We start from the raw sequence: 17,807 nt of genomic DNA, 5'->3' as shown, positions 1-17,807 counted from the left end.
AATGGTAAAGGTCCTACATAATCAACTTGCCATACTTGTGCTGGTTGAGTCCCTTTCTTAATATGGTCACCGGGTTGTCATTGTAGGTGAAAATTTTAATCTGTTGCTTAAGTAGTCCATTCATGCATTCTATTAACCCTGCAGCTTGCGGATAGTAAGGTATGTGAAACATCCAATAGATCCCGTTATCTACCGCCCACTGTTGCACTGTTTGACCTGTGAAGTAAATTTCACAGGTGTTTATGATCTGTTTAACACCGTCTGTAGTCAAATGTAACCCCCTATTTCATGCCCATTGTATCGTACCCTGAATGCCCAAATGTCCAGATTTGTGTTGGGCCCACTTGCCTATGTCATATTCTTCCTCTTCCACCTCTTTGACAGTCCATACCCGGGCTATATTATCAATGATGTTATTATGTTCAGAGGTCTTTGAAGTGTTTTTCATGTGAGCGTCCACATGATATACAGTTATTTTCATCTTCTGGGCTTTGGACCATATTTGTTCCCATAGGTACTTTCCCCACAAGTCTTTCCCAGTTATTTGCCAGATATGTTCATGCCAGTTTCGCATCCAGCTCGCCATGCCATTGGCTACTGCCCATGAGTCAGTATATATGTGTACTTGTTGCTGTTCCTCTTCTAATGCAAGGGCTACAGCTGCTAGTTCTGCTAGCTGGTTGGAGCCTCCCACGCCCTCATCATGCACAATTGTCTGGGTTTTTGGATTGAAGGCAGCGGCTCGCCATCGCCAAAGGCCATTTCGCCAGACCGCTGAGCCGTCTGTGAACCAGGCATGGCTACGTTCTTCAGGTGTTAACTGTTCAAAAGACACGCCCCAGGAGATCGGTGACTCTTGGGTTAAATTGACAGACGACTGCGTAAGTTCACTCTCAGCTGTTTGTGGGTATTCAGCCACATGCTCATGTAGTCGGGTGATTCCTTGCTCTGTCTGCGATATACCATTTCCAGCACACTATGGAGCATTGCTGCGCTCGCCCGACCTTGTGTATCTCATTTTCTGAGAGAACCCAGGATAATATGGGTAGGTCTGGTCTTAAACTGACTTTGTCGTCCCCTGTCTGTCTTTCTGTTTCTGTTAGGGCCCAATAACATGCTAATAATTGTTTCTCAAATGGAGTGTAACGAGTAGCAGCATCTGTTAATTTTCTAGACCAGAACCCTAACAGTATACGAGTGCCATGTTGAACCTGCCACAAACTCCATACTGCAGTATCATTGGTTACAGGTACCTGTAGCTCAAAAGGCTGCCCAGGCACTCGCGGGGCTAGGGGTAAAGCTTGAGCTACGGCTTCTTTGGCTGCATCAAAAGCTACCTGTTGTTCCTTTCCCCACTCGAAGTGGGACTTTTTTCGTGTTACGGCATACAGCGGTTTTAATAACATCGTGAGGTGATGTATTTGTCCCCTCCAGTAACCCAATAGTCCCACAAACCGTTGTGTCTCAGTTTTATTCGTGGGGGTGGCCATTTCTTGAATTTTATTTTTCACAGGTTCAGGTATGATGCGCTCACCCCGAGACCATTGGATCCCCAGAAACTGGACAGTCTGGCTAGGGCCCTGCACCTTCTTTGGATTTATCTCCCAGCTCATGTCTCGCATGTGTTGGACTAAAGTAGCTAGGGCTTCTGACACCACTGCCTCGGTGGGACCCCTTATTAGTACATCATCGATGTAGTGTGCCAGTGAGACATTAGGAGCCAACGTGCACATGTCCAGGTCCCGGGCCACCAATCCATGGCATAGGGTAGGGCGATGTAGGTAACCTTGAGGTAGGCGTTTAAACGTGTATTGCCTCCCTTCCCAAGTGAATGCAAACTGGCCCTGGGATTCTTCCGCTATTGGAATGGAGAAAAAGGCATTGGCCAGGTCGATTACCACATAGCACTCCGCACCTTCTTCAGACAGCCGCTCTGTTATAGTTACTACATCTGGGACAGCGGTTGCCAGGGGAGGGGCAAATTTGTTCAGTTGTCGGTAGTCCAGTCATCCTCCAACTTTTGTCGGGTTTCTGCACAGGCCAAACAGGGCTATTGTAGGGGACACCGCATGTCTAATGATACCCGCCTCCAAGAGCCCTTGTATGGTTTCCCCTATTTCTTTGTGTCCCCCAGGTATTCGGTACTGTTTCATAGTCACTATATGCGATGGCCGTGGTATAACCACTGGTTCCCACTTTGTTTCCCCTGCAATCACAGTGATCGCCCGTATCCCGAATGAGAATCGCCCGAACGAAGTGTTGTGTGTGGTTCCCTTTAAAAGGTCCATCCCAATAATATGTTCCTTCACTGCCGATATTAAGACCGTTACTCAGCGCGGAGGCCCATTTCCCAACGCCATTCTTATAGTTGTTCGGACAGCCCCTCTGAACCCATTAATCATCATACGGGTCCCTGTGTGTTTCCTAGGATTTCCATGGACAATAGTAACTTCTGCCCCTGTGTCCAGTAAAGCCACATCACTTTGTATGTTCCCCCCCGCCCCCGCCAATGTATCATAATCGGAATATGTGGCCTCAAGTCCCCGGGAGCTTGGGTTGATGTGGTTCTAACGGGGAGTACTTCCGGATCCCGGCCACACCCCGAGTCGAGGGGATTACTAGCCTTCCACAGCCCTTCTACGTTGGGGTATAGGCTAGCGGGAGGTGGTTTCTCCGCATCCGCAGACTTATCGCTATCCGACCTAGTCTCCCTTACCTCCCTCCTTTCACCCTTCTCTGTTCCCGGGACGCAGTGTTGCTCCCACATAGAATACATCGGTCCTGTTGGGATTCCATCAATTTTTCCCTTCGGGACCCCTGCCTTAATAAAAGCCGCGAACATGTCCCTCCGCATAATTCTTTTTTTTGTCTTTCCTAAACCTGTACCTTTCCCAGAGGTCGAACTTTGTCACTGGTCCCGATCCCCCTCTACATTAGCCATTCTCGACTCTCGCACACTATCTTCTACATCTTCTAACTGTCCTAACAATAGGCAAGCGTGCCCCACCCGCTGCCCTTGGGCTGGTCCCAATAATGCGAGTAGCGCACCACTCATCATAGGAGGGCCACTCTTCATCAGCCTGCTCCGCATTCCTGCTGTAAAGCGCTCCTGATCTGGCCCCCCATATGGTTGGTGATATAATCCTCCCTGTGTTGCCATGTTGCACAACTGTATCGCACCCTCCGCCATAGTATTCCAAGGTTTTACGTCCCCTTCCCAATCAACGGCAGAGGGATAGTCTTGCCGGACCCCTATAGTAACCATGTCCCATAGCGAACTTGTGCCCTGGACATTCCGTAGCACTGCTGTGATATGGTGGTCCATAGTCATAGTCCCCAGTTTTGTTAACTCTTCGGGGTTAAGTATTACACCTGATGCTCCCTGGTCCCAAATCCGGGTTAGCCATTCTGACAATGATTCCCCGGGTTTTTGGCGAAATCGAGACCCTATTTCTTGTAACTCACTAGTGGTGAAGTCACGCATCCCTCCAGTGGCTGTTCCCTATCTTGCTGTTTCGTCTTATTTGTCATAAGGGGTCTAGCTTCCGCACCCGGAGCGTATGGGCGAGGGTCTTTAGTTTCCTCCCCTTTCCCCCCCTCCCCTCTCCATCTGTCCACTCATATTCTGAGTCAGAGGAATACCAGATGTCTCCGTCCCAACGAGTCGGATCCCAAGTGGGTCCAGCTACCAATGCATGTACCTTTGACCGATCTATCTGTAATTTCCGTCGTCTGGCTTTCTTTTTATTTTGTACTGTCGCCAGATGGCATATTAAAGTTTCTGATTGTTCATTGACTTTATCTGCCCGTTCTTGTGCAGTGCAGACCACTTCAGTCAGAGTCGAGTTTTGACTTTCCAAAACATTAACAGCTGTTTTTAACTGTAGATTTTCTGCCTCACTTTCCTTAAGTTGTTTACACATGGCCCTTAAGGCTGTCAACAAAATCCATCCCATTTGTGGGGGACTATTTTTCTCCTGTGAGAAGCCCGCTTCCTCCAGGAGAGACAGTACCGCGTGGGGTACGGCTCTATCTTTGCTCTGTTCCAATAATTGCGTGTCCCCATGTAGTGGGGGTCCAAACCGGGCTAGCACATTGGCAAGGGAGCCAAAACCCTCATCCCTCGTGCTCCACCCTGATATTCTATACTTCTCTCCCGCAGGAGGAGACTGCTTCTTGTCTCTTCTCTTAAACATTTTACCAGATCCTGCCGACTATGCCAAAATGTTTTGGATCGATAATAATAGACCCAGGTTCGGGATCTGGATGAATGTTAAATAAGAGACAAGACAAATGAAGTAAAGATAAAACACCGTTTACTGAGAGAAAAAAAACATAATACAGTTTCCGAAGAAAAGAGAAGTATGATAAGATGCAACAAAGCTCACAGCCTTCGACCCATCGGGAACTCCGCAACGACGGTCCAAGGTGAAGTTCCAAGAGCTACTGGACAGTTCCGTTCCTTTATACTATTGAACAAACATGGCTGCATGTGGCTTATGGCCAATTCCTAATCTGTAAGGCCCTAGTTGTTCTTCCACAAAGCATGAGACATCGAGGTGCCGATCGTCCCATAAACAAGATGGTGTGCGCATCAAGGTCTCTCTCTCTCTCTCTCTCTCTGCATCAACAACATTCCATGAGGCATGAAGCAGAAAACACACTGTAATTGTCAGAATATCATAATTAACCCTATGTGATTAACCCTATACAATACAACTTCACAATGAGCACCCGGGCATTGTCATGATGAAGGCAATTGCCAGGTCACACGTTTGGTGGCCATGGATGGATGCAGACCTGGAACTTTGTGTTCACAGGTGCAACACATGTGCTCAGCTGGGCAACGCACCCAGGGAAGCCCCCCTTAGCCCCTGGTCCTGCTCCGCCAAGCCATGGTCACGCATCCATGTGGACTGCACAGGTCCTTTCATGGGAAAAATGTTTTTGATTGTAGTAGACGCCTACTCCAAATGGATTGGATGTGCCATTTTAAATTCAAGCACATCCTCTGTCACAGTAGAAAGTCTGCGGGCAATGTTCGCCGCCCATGGTGTCCCGGATGTCTTGGTCAACGACAATGGCCCATGCTTCACAAGCACTGAATTCCAGGACTTCATGGCAGGCAATGGAATCAACCATGTCAGAACGGCACCGTTCAAGCCGGCCTCAAACGGCCATGTGGAACGAGCAGTGCAGATAATCAAACAGGGGATGCTCATAATCCAAAGGGGTTCCCTACAAACCCGCTTATCGCGCCTCCTGTTGGCCAATAGATCCCGACCACACTCGCTCACAGGGGTTCCACTCGCAGAGCTGCTCATGAAAAGGACGGTCAAAACCACGTTATCCCTTATACACTCTACTATGAAAGAAATTGTTGAGAACAGGCGTCAGTCACAATGTGACTACCATGACAGGAATGCGAGGGCGCAATGTATTGATGTCAATAACCCTGTTTTTGTCCTTAATTACACTGCAGGACCCAAATGGCTTGCAGGCACCGTGATTGCCAAAGAGGGGAATAGGGTTTTGGTAGTTAAACTTACCAATGGACAAATCTGCCGCAAACCCGTGGATCAAACTAAAAGGAGATTCAGCAACCCCATAGAAGAAGTAGAGGAAGAACACGGCGTAAAGTTTACTCCACCACAGGTGACCGAACACCGGATCCAAGTGGAGGAGAGCTCAGTCACTGTGGGCAGTCCAGACATGCCTGAGGCACCGCAAACAGCAGACACTCAGGCCAGCACCCAACAACCGGAGCCCCAACTCAGGCGCTCTACAAGGGAGCGTAAACCACCAGAGAGACTTAACCTGTGATCCCAATAAAACTTTGTGGGGGGAGGTGATGTTATGTATTCAACTATCATTGTAACCCATGCATAAGCTGACCTAAGTTGTACACCTTGAGAACATTGACCACAAGGGGTGAACTTGTGGGAGACACTCCTAACCTGGACTCTCAGGTATAAAAGGGGAAGCTCCACCCACCTTCATCACTTGAAGTCTTGGTAATAAAGGTAACTGGTCACAGAGTGACCTTCTCTCAAGTATGGGCCTCGTGTGCATTTATACTGTATAGTAAGGACATATCAACTACGGTCACACAAAGTTTAGCTCACAGTACTCAGCCTCGTGGAGTTCTTCTATACATAACAGATGGAGAGAGGGGGAGGGAGGGAGAGAGAGGAGGAGGAGAGAGAGAGAGAAGGGGAGAGAGAGAGAGAGAGAGAAAAGAAGGAGGGAGCGAGAGAGATATAGATGGGAGGGAGAGAGAGAAGGGGAGAGAGAGAGAGAGAGAGAAGGGGGAGGGAGAGCGAGGGAAGGGGGTGGGAGAGAAAGGGAAGGAGAGGGAGTGAGAGAAGGGGAATGGAGAGAAGGGGAGGAAGAGGGAGAGAAGAGGAGGGAGAGAGAGGCGGAGAGGGAGAGAGAGAGAGAGAGAGAGAGAGAGAGAGAGAAGGGGGAGGGAAAGTGTTGTCCTGACTCTAATGTACTGACTTACACAAGACACATGCTGAAGTCAAGGTCACTCAGGACCTGCACCTTTAATTCACAGCTCTCCAGTGCTGCACTTGCCTGAAACCGCCCTTTATATACCACAATGGGACAGGTATGGAGTGTCTCCAGCAAGTGCACCCCTGGTGGTAAGGTATGTTTATTGTTACAGGTCATATCCAGTTACAGTCATGTATAGCATGGTAAGATACAGTTATATACAGTAATGTGAGATACATGACAGGGAAGAGAGAAGGAGAAGGGAGAGAGAGAGAGAGGGGGAGAGAGAGAGAGAGAGAGAGAAGGGGGAGAGAGAGAGAGAGAGAGAGAAGGGGGAGGGAGAGAGAGAGAGAGAGAGAGAAGGGGGAGGGAGAGAGAAGGGGAAGAGAGAGAGAGGGAGAATGGGGAGAGAGAGAGATGGAGAGAGAAGGGGATGGAGAGAGAAAAGATGGAGAGAGAGGGGGAGAGAGAGGGAGGGAGAGAGATAGAGAGAAGGGGAGGGAGAGAGAGGAGGGCGTGAGAGAGAGGAGGAAGGGGGAGGGAGAGAGTGACAGAGAGAAGGGGAGGAAGAGAGAGAGAGAGAGAAAGAGAAGGGGCGGGAGTGACAGAAAGAGAAGGGGGATGGAGAGTGAGAGACAGAAGGGAGAGAGAGAGAGAGAGAGAGAAGAGGGAGGGAGAGAGAGAGAGACAGAAGGGGAGGGAGAGAGCGAGAGAGAGAAGGGAAGAGAGAGAGAGCGAGAGAGAGAAGGAGAGAGAGGGAAGGGGACGGAGAGAGCTAGAGAGAAGGGGAGGGAGAGAGACAGAAGGGGAGGGAGAGAGCTAGAGAGAAGGGGAGGGAGAGAGAGACAAGGAAGGGGGAGGGAGAGAGCGAGAGAGATAGAAGGGGGAGGGAGAGGGGGAAGAGGGAGGTAGAGAGAGAGGGAAGGGGGAGTGAGAGAGAGAGAGAAAGAAGCGGAGGGGAGGGAGAGAGAAGGGGAAGGGAGAGAGAGAGTGAAGGGGGAGAGAGAAGGGGGGGAGAGATAGAAGGGGAAGGGAGAGAAGGGGGAGAGAGAGAGAGGGGAGAGAAGGGGGAGAGAGAGAGAAGGGAGGGAGAGAGAAGGGGAGGGGGAGAGAGAGATAGAAGGGGGAGGGAGAGTAGGGGATGGAGAGAAAGGGGAGAGATGGGGAAGCGAGAGAGAGAGAGAGAAGTGAGAAGGTGGAGGGAGAGAGCAAGGGAGAGAAGGGGAGAGTGAGTGAGTGAGACGGGGAGAGAGAGTGACAGTCAGAGACAAGGGAAAGGGAGAGAGAAAGAGGAGGGAGGGAGAGAGGTGAGAGAGGAAGAAGAGAGGAGGGAGGGAGATACAGAGAGAGAGAGAGAGAGAGAGAGAAGGGAGAAGGAGAGAGTGAGAGAAGGGGAGAGAGAGAGAAAGGAAGGGAGGGGGCGAGAGAGATGGGGAAGGAAGGGGAGAGAGAGAGAAGGGGAGGGAGGGGTAGAGAGAGAGAAGGGGGATAGACAAGGGGAGGGAGCGAGAGAAGGGTAGGGAGAGAATTATCTTTGTAACTATCTAATACTTGCCAGCAGAGGGTGCGACTGTTGGAGTCCTAATGGTCACCTGCACACACGTGCAGGGCCAGTATAAAAAGTTGGCTGCCATGTTGTTTAGGCACTGTGGAGTTGTCATAAATGAGACGATGATCACACTAAGTTTAGCTCACAGTACTCAGCCTCGTGGAGTTCTTCAATACATAACAGAGAGAGAGTGAGAGAGAGAGAGAGAGAGAGAAGGGGAGGGGGAGAGAGAGAGAAAAGAAGGAGGGAGCGAGAGAGGGAGAGAGAGAGAAGTGGGAGGGAGAGAGAGAGGGAAGGGAGAGGGTGAGTGAGAGAGAGAGAAGGGGGAACGAGAGCGAGAGAGAGAGAGAAGGAGAAGGGAGAGAGAGAACGAGAGAGAGGGGAGGAGAGAGAGAGAGAGTGAGGGAGCGGGAAAGAAAGAGAGAAAGAGCAGGGGGAGTGAGAGAGAGAGCGAGGGGGGGGAGAGAGAAGGGGAGGAAGAGAGAGAGGAGGGAGGGAGCGAGAGAGAGTAGGGAGAGAGAGAGAGAAAAGGGAGAGGGAGAGAGCAAGAGAAGGGGAGGGAGAGAGAGAAAAGGGGCAGAACTGACAGAGAGAGAAGGGGGGTGGAGAGTGAGAGACAGAAGGGGGAGGGAGAGAGAGAGAGATAGAAGGGGAAGGGAGAGATAGAAGGGGAGGGAGAAAAGGGGAGTGAGAGAGAGAGAGAAGGGGAGGGAGAGAGAGGGATGCGGGAGGGAGAGAGAGGGAAGGGGGAGGGAGAGAGAGGGAAGTGGGAGGGAGAGTGCAATGTCTGTAAGCTTGTAATGTTTGTAGCTCCACACTGTGGATGTGAACGTATTGTGTACTGCAACTGCAGTGTTAATAATAAACAAAACCAGGCAGATTCCGGAGGCTTCCGACAGAGCTGCCTGTAAGGTTAGGTGCTGTGTGTACTTGTGCTCTGTGAAAATATCACATTTGGCGGCGAGATGATTTAAAGCTTAAATTTTGTTGGGAAAGGGTTCAGCCAGCCGACAGAGAGACTTTGGAAGTTTCTTTGGAAAAAGCTGCAACATCCGAGGTAAAATACAGCACACAGTGTGAACAGCTAGAGATTAAAATCGCAGGTGCAATCGGACATTTGGGGGAATATATACACGACCAGGAACGTTTTAAAGCATATGTGGATCGGCTAGAAATGTATTTCACTGCAAATAACATAATCGAAGTTCCAGACAATGCAGTCCAGAACCGGGCTGTGTTGGAATGTAAGAAAGCAATCTTCTTATCGGAGGCAGGTCCGGCATTGTACGAAACCCTTGTAAATGTGCTTGTGTTTGACGAGCCAAAGGACACAGTGCTTAGAGATTTTAACGAAGCTGGAGTAGCACTATAACCCCAAGCTGTTAGAAATTGCTGAAAGCTATCGTTTCGAGATTCGGAATCAAAAGGCTGATGGAAGTATCAGTGATTAAATCGTAGCATTAAAAAAGCTATCGATGCACTGTAATTTTGGAAACTTTCAAAACCGATCATTACGGGATCGTTTTGTTTGTGGGGTGAAAAATGATGCCATCAGAGGAAGTTATTGATGACGGATGACTTCACTTTTGAGATTGCTTGTCAGACAGCGAGGTCAATGGGCATGGCCGAACAATATTCCCGAGAATTAAATAATAATTACGGTCGTCAGTCAAACGAGGTAAATTACCTGCAGGTTCAAAGTAAAAAACAGTGGGGGCCCAAAGTCTCGGAAACTGGAAATTCTAACAAAGCGTTGAAGTCGTGCTATAGGTGCCTGGGGCAACACATTGCTCAAAGTTGTCCATACGTGAAGGCAGTGTGTTTCTTCTGCAGAAAGACTGGACATCTTGTGAAGGCATGCCGGCTGAAGGGTAAACCAGTTTTTAAAGCTATGAGTCCAGCGTTCAAAGCTATGAGTAGAAATCCCAAGAGACTACATAGCATGGAAGAACAACAACAGGACGAGGAGATGTTATTACATGTCATCAGGAGCACGAGGTTAACGGACAGCGATTCGGAAAGCATCAAAATCCATATTGATGTTGCGGGATTCAAGATACCAATGGAAATTGACACAGATGCATCCGTGAGTGTAGTACCGGAGTCACTATATCGCGACAAATTGCGTGATTTTCAACTAGAGAAATCCAAGATAGAGCTGCGAGGCTACTCGGGAGAGAAAATTCCTGTAGTAGGTCATATCACCGTACCGGTGAAATATAAAGATCAATTTCAGAACTTGTCTCTAATAGTAGTGAAAGGAGACAAGTCTGCCTTACTAGGAAGAAATTGATTGAGCTCACTGAAGCTGGATTGGAGTAGGATTTTCTGTGTGGAAGTGAGATTTTCATCAACGGATGAGATTATCAAGACGTATCCGAAGATATTCTGCGAATCGGGCAGTCCGATCCAAGGCTTCAAGGCGAGTGTCAGGGTACAGAAGAATGCTAGATCGGATAACTACAAGCCACGTTCCGTACCATATGCACTCAAGGAGAAAGTTGAGCAAGAACTCAAAAGACTAGAGACTGAGAACATTATTTGTAAGATAGATCGATGTAATTGGGCTACACCCATTGTTGTTGTACCTAAGTCCGATGGTAAGGTAAGATTGTGTGGTGATTATAAAGTAACCATAAACCAGGTTCTAGAGGGTAATGTCCCCAATACATTGTCGAATATAGAAGATTTGTCGACAACACTGACAGGTGGTCAGATCTTCTCAAAACTGGATCTTACGAATGCCTACTTACAGCTTGAACGAGATGAGGAGTCCAATTCATGTTTGACTATAAATACTCATCTAGGCCTATATCAATTTAATAGGCTACCACCAAGTGGTGATGAACCAGATTTTGCAAGCTATTGAAGGGGTAGTATGTTATTTGGATGACATACTAATTTCAGCACCAAATAGGCAAATGAGTGTCTGCTCGTAAGTGTGAGTTATTTCAAAACTCAGTGGAGTACTTTGGGTAGACAAAGATGGTTTACATCCAACCATTGAAAAATTGGATGCAATTAGAAATGCATCCACTCCCAGGAATGTCACTGAACTTCATTCATTCTTGGGTCTTTTGAACGATTATGGGAAGTTCCTACCAAATTTGGCTATAGTATTACATCCACTGAATGAACTTTTGAAAAAACAGGTCCATTGGAAGTGGTCAAAAGAATGCGATACAGCATTTAAGGAGTGTAAAAGCAAATTGGTAGAGAGCACCATGTTAGTTGAATCATTCCCACCTTCAATTCCTTCCATGTATGTATGTAAAATATGATCAAAATGAGTAAACCTAACCTGTCCATTATCAAACATCTTTACCAAATATGTGCAAGGACCACATATCTTCACCACTCTTCCTAGTAACCACTTTAACCATTTATGGTGATGGTTCTTCATTCTCACCTTCTGGTTTAATTTCACACTTCTCTCTTTTACTCTACCTCTATCATGATTCTCTTTCTGTCTTAATTGTGTCTCTTCTACGGACTGTGCCAAATTTGGCTTTAATAACGAGAATCTGGTTCGTGGCTGTTGTTTGAGAAACAACTCTGCTGGTGTTCTACCAGTAGTTGTATGAGGAATATTGCGATATGTAATCAAAAAATTAGCCAATTTGTGATCCAATGACATCTCCTGACGGTTTGTGGATTCAGAACGTACTCCCTGATGAAGGACCTTCTAGCGCCAGGGAAGTTGGCGGATAAGACGTTTGACGAACTCAGTAAGTTGATCGGGGAACACCTTAAACCGGCGAGCAGCATGCACATGGCGAGACACCGGTTTTGCACACACCGGCGGTGAGAAGGGCAAAGCATTCCAGACTTCATGACAGATCTCCGGCGACTGGCGAGCCTATGTAAGTTCACAGATGCATGCAGAGCGGAGATGCTGCGAGACTTTTTTATTGAGGGCATTGGGCACGCTGGGGTTTTCAGGAAACTGATTGAGACCAAAGACTTGACCTTGGAAGCGGCGGTTCTGATAGCCCAGACATTTATCTCAGGGGAGGAAGAGACCAGAATGATGTATGACAAAAATCTTGGCTCAAATGCGACAAACGACCAGGGAATCAACATTGTTAATGCGGTACACAGTTCTCTAGGTAGACAAAGGCAATTGGACATGCCCCAGCATGTAGATGAATCCAAAGGGGGAATTCAACAGAGACAATGGCTAGCTGAACGGCGATACATGCCATCGCAATGGACAATGCGGCCAGTAAAGGGGCCATCAACACCTGTTAAGGGTCGCTTAAGGACAGTTGCAGAGACAGTCAGAGATGATCGACTGGTAATGGACCTTTTGTTTCCAACAACGGGGCCTCCAGCTCATGCTGGTGGTGTGGAGGCAAACACCCAGCCAGAGCTTGCAGGTATCAGCAATATACCTGCAGAAATTGCAATGTCAGCAGTCACTTGGCGCGTATATGCAGGAAACCTGCAGCCAGGTTGATGTACGAGGAGGATGGGCCTGATGTAAGCCCTACGAGGCCAAATGAATACTGGGGTAAATCACTGGAAGCTGAAGTTCAGCGAGTTCATGTGGATCACATATACAGTTCATATACCAGGACGCCACTGATAATGATGGAAGTGCTCCTCAATGGCATCCCAGTATTAATGGAGCTAGACACGGGGGCCAGTCAGTCCCTGATGAGTATCAAACAGTTCGAATGGTTGTGGGTGTCCAAGGCCAGGAGGGCAAAATTATTGTCGATTGACGCACAGCTACAGACATATACAAAGGAGATCATTCCGGTGCTAGGCAGTGCCACGGTAGTCGTGGCCCACAAAAATTCGGAGAACAGGTTGCCACTCTGGATTGCCCCGGGGGATGGTCCCGCACTACTGGGAAGGAGTTTGCTTGCTGTCATGAACTGGAAATGGGGTGATGTCAATGCAATTTCTTCTATGGAGCGAGTATCATGCTCACAGGTCCTGGACAAATTTGACTCATTATTTCAACCCAGCATCGGCACTTTCATGGGAGCCAAGGTAGTGATTCACATCAACCCGGACGCCAGGCCAGTACACCACAAGGCCAGAGTGGTGCCGTACGTGACGCGGGAAAAGATAGAATGCAAATTGGACCACCTGCTGAGGGAAAGCATCATCTCGCAAGTCAAATTCAGTGACTGGGCGAGCCCGATCATGTCGGTGCTCAAGGCAGATTGGTCAGTTAGGATATGTGGCGATTACAAGGCCACCATCAATCGGGTGTCACTTCAAGACCAGTACCCGCTACCGAGAGCAGAGGACCTCTTTGCGATGCTATCCGGTGGCAAATTTTTTTCAAAATTGGACCTGACCTCAGCTTACATGACCCAGGAGCTGGCGAGTGAGTCGAAGAAGCTAAACACCATCACGACACACAAGGGGTTGTTTGAGTACAACAGATGTCCGTTCGGGATTTGTTCGGCCGCTGTGATCTTTCAGTGAAATATGGAAAGCCTCCTCAAGTCGATTCCAAGGACGGTGGTTTTTCAAGAGGACATCCTCATCACGGGTCATGATACTGAAGAACACCTCGACAACCTGGAGGAGGTGCTACGCAGACTGGACCGTGTAGGGCTGCGACTGAAAAAGGCGAAATGCGTCTTCTTGGCTCCCGAGGTAGAATTCCTGGGGAGGAGGGTAGCAGCAGACGGGATCGGACCAACTGCATCCAAAACAGAAGCGATCCAGAGAGCACTCAGACCCCGTAACATGACAGAGATGCGTTCGTTCCTGGGGCTCCTGAACTATTTTGGCAAATTTCTTCCCAAATTGAGCACGTAGAGCCGCTACATGTGCTCCTACGCAAAGGTTGTGATTGGGTCTGGGGGGACAGCCAGGAAAGGGCTTTTGATAGAGCGCACAATTTGTTATGCTCCAACAAACTGCTAATGTTATATGATCCATAAAGGAAGCTTGTTTTAACGTGCGATGCGTCGTCCTATGTGGTCGGTGTGTGTTGCAGCATGTGAATGCCAATGGTCAGTTACAGCCGGTAGCTTATGCCTCCAGAAGTCTGTCCCAGGCAGAAAGGGGCTATGGGATGGTAGAAAAGGAGGCGCTAGCATGTTTATATGCAGTAAAAAAAATGCACCAGGACCTATTTGGCAGGAAATTTGAGCTGGAGACAGATCACAAACCCCTAACGTCCCTTCTGGCCGACAACAAGACCATAAATGCTAATGCATCGGCCCGCATACAGAGGTGGGTACTTACGTTAGCCGCCTATGACTACATAATTCGGCACAGACTGGGCACTGAAAACTGCGCTGATGCACTCAGCAGGCTCCCACTAGCCACCACTGAGGGGGCAACTGAGCATGATGCTGAGATGGTCATGGCTGTTGAAGCTTTCGAAAGCGAAGGCTCATCTGTGACAGCCTGTCAGATTAAAGTCTGGACAAATAAAGACCCGCTACTGTCTTTAGTCAAGAAATGTGTCCTGAATGGGGACTGGGCAGCCACGTACAGGGCATGCCCTGCGGAATTTAAACCATTTCATAGGCGCAAGGATGAACTCTCGATTCAGGCCGATTGCCTACTGTGGGAAAACCGGGTAGACATGCCCCAGATGGGCAGAGAGGTGTTTATCAGAGAACTTCACAATGAGCATCTGGGCATTGTCATGATGAAGGCAATTGCCAGGTCACACGTTTGGTGGCCAAGGATTGATGCAGACCTGGAACTTTGTGTTCGCAGATGCAACACATGTGTTCAGCTGGGCAACGCACACAGGGAAGCCCCTGGTCCTGGCCTGCCAAGCCATGGTCACGCATCCATGTGGACTACGCAGGTCCTTTCATGGGGAAAATGTTTTTGGTTGTAATAGATGCCTATTCCAAATGGATTGAGTGTGCCATTTGAAATTCAAGCACATCCTCTGTCACGGTAGAAAGTCTACAGGCAATGTTCGCCGCCCATGGTCTACCGGATGTCTTGGTCAGCAACAATGGCCCGTGCTTCACAAGCACGGAATTCCAGGACTTTGCGGCAGGCAATGGAATCAACCATGTCAGAATGGCACCGTTCAAGCCGGCCTCAAATGGCCAGGCGGAACGAGCAGTGCAGATAATCAAACAGGGGATGCTCAGATTCCAAGGGGGTTCCCTGCAAAACCGCTTATCACGCTTCCTGTTGGTCAATACATCCCGACCACACTCGCTCACAGGGGTTCCACCCGCAGAGCTGCTAATGAAAAGGACGTTCAAAACCAGGTTATCCCTTATACACCCTACTATGAAAGAAATTGTTGAGAGCAGGCGTCAGTCACAATGCGACTACCATGACAGGAATGCGAGGGCGCGATGTATTGATGTCAATGACCCTGTTTTTGTCCTTAGTTACGTTGCAGGGCCCAAATGGCTTGCAGGCACCGTGATTGCCAAAGAGGGGAATAAGGTTTTGGTAGTTAAATTTACCAATGGATAAATCTGCCGCAAACACGTGGATTAAACTAAAAGGATGTTTAGCAACCCCTTGGAAGAAGCAGAGGAAGAATACGACGTAGAGTTTACTCCACCACAGGTGACCGAACACCGGAACCAAGTGGAGGAGAGCCCAGTCACTGTGGGCAGTCCGGACAGGCCTGAGGCACTGCAAACAGCAGACACTCAGGCCAGTGCTAACAACCGGAGCCCCAACTCAGGATCTCAACAAGGGAGTGTAAACCACCAGAGAGACTTAACCTGTGATCCCAATAAGACTTTGACAGGGAGGTGATGTCATGTATTCAACTATCATTGTAACCCATGTACAAGCTGACCTAAGTTGTACACTGTGAGAACATTGACCACAGGGGGCGAACTTGTGGGAAACACTCCGAACCTGGACTCTCAAGTATAAAAGGGGAAGCTCCACCCACCTTCATCACTTGAGGTCTTGGTAATAAAGGTAACTGGTCACAGAGTGACCTTCTCTCAAGTATGGGCCTCGTGTGCATTTATACTGTATAGTAAGGACATATCAGTAATAAAGAAGACTACGGTCACACTAAGTTTAGCTCACAGTACTCAGCCTCGTGGAGTTCTTCGATACATAACAGAGAGAGAGAGAGAGAGAGAGAGAAGAGAAGGGAAGGGAGAGAGAGGGAGAAAGAGAGAGAGAGAGAAGGGAAGGGAGAGAGAGCGAGAGAGAGAGAGAGAGAAAAAAGAAGGCGAGAGAGAGAGAGGAGGAGAGCGAGAGAGAGAGGCGGAGAGAGAGAGAGAAGGGGAAGGGACAGAGAGAGAGAGGAGGGAGGGAGTGAGCAAGAGAAGGGGAGGGGGAGGGAGAGAGAGAGAGAGAGAGAAGGGCGTGGGATAGTGAGAGAGCGAGAAGGGGGAGGAAGAGAGAGAGACAGAGAGAAATGGAAGAGAGAGAGAGAGAGAAATGGAAGAGAGAGAGAGAGAGAGAAGGGGGAGGGACAGAGAGAGAGAGAGGGGAGGGAGAGAGAAGGGGGAGGGAGAGAGAGAGAGAGAGAGAGAGAGAGAGAGAAGGGCGTGGGATAGTGAGAGAGCGAGAAGGGGGAGGAAGAGAGAGAGACAGAGAGAAACGGAAGAGAGAGAGAGAGAGAGAGAGAGAGAGAAGGGGGAGGGAGAGGGTGAAGGGGAGCGAGAGGGAGAAGGGGATGGAGAGAGAGAAGGTGGATGGAGAGAGAGAAGGTGGATGGAGAGGGGGAGGGGGAGAGAGAAGGGGGACGGGGAGGGATAAGGGGGAGAGGGAAGGGGGAGGGAAGCAAGTTAGAAGTGTGAGATTGAGTGAGTGAGACAGGAGAGAGTGAGTGAGACAGGGGAGAGCGAGCGAGACGGGGGAGAGTGAAAGAGAGAGAATGGGGTGGGGGAGAGAGAAGAGGGACGGGAAGAGAGAAGGGGGAGAAGGAAGGGGGAGGAGGAGAGAGAAGGGGGAGAGGGAAGAGTGAGATTGAGTGAGTGAGACAGGGGAGAGTGAGAGAGAGAAGACGAGGGGGAGAAAGAGAGAGAAACATAGAAAATAGGTGCAGGAGCAGGCCATTCAGCCCTTCTAGCCTGCGCCGCCATTCAATGAGTTCATGGCTGAACATGAAACTTCAGTACCCCCTTAGGTGAGGGAGAGAGAGATAGGGGTAAGGGAGGGAGAGAGAAGGGTGAGGGAGGGAGAGAGAGAAGGGGTCGAGAGCACGCAACAGGAAATTGAGAACAAAACAGGTGAAAGAGACATCATATTCTCTGACCGACCATGTGCACTGCCACAGGATATCGACTGGTGATTTATTCATTCTCCTCAGAACTAAAACCGATCTATTACAAGCATCATCATCATCATAGGCAGTCCCTCGGAATCGAGGAAGACTTGCTTCCACTCTAAATATGAATCCTTAGGTGGCTGAACAGTCCAATACGAGAGCCACAGTCCCTGTCACAGGTGGGACAGATAGTCGTTGAGGGAAGGGGTGGGTGGGACTGGTTTGCCGCACGCTCTTTCCACTGCCTGCGCTTGATTTCTGCATGCTCTCGGCGATGAGCACCCCTACCCTGACTCAGTAAATCAACTAATGTCATGTTTTGGGATTTTGACTGTTTTCATCAGAAGGTTTTTAAGTTAATTTATATTAAGGATGTTATTCAGTTAAATTCAGCATGTAAAGAGTTAAATCCATACAACAGAAGCTCCCTGGCAAAGCATATTGAAGCCAGCAGCTGGAACCAGATAAAGTATCTGTCAGGTAGATATTTCTCATACGCTATATAAGTTTAAGGCAATGGGGTTTGTTCATTTGATGCAGTGACATTCACACATATGGTATTGA

The 17,807-nt window shown here is 48.8% G+C and overlaps 1 pseudogene; it reads right to left on the bottom strand.

Annotated features, from left to right (window-relative positions):
* Positions 1–4,299: 4,299 nt before the first annotated feature.
* LOC139227984 (cryptochrome-1-like) overlaps positions 4,300–17,807 on the bottom strand; it is a 78,133-nt pseudogene continuing 64,625 nt past the window's right edge.

Source organism: Pristiophorus japonicus, chromosome 17 (genome assembly GCF_044704955.1).
Source record: "Pristiophorus japonicus isolate sPriJap1 chromosome 17, sPriJap1.hap1, whole genome shotgun sequence".
Taxonomy (NCBI): Eukaryota; Metazoa; Chordata; class Chondrichthyes; family Pristiophoridae; genus Pristiophorus; species Pristiophorus japonicus.
Note: the sequence above shows the minus strand (reverse complement) of the source record. Positions and strands in the feature narration are given on the sequence as shown.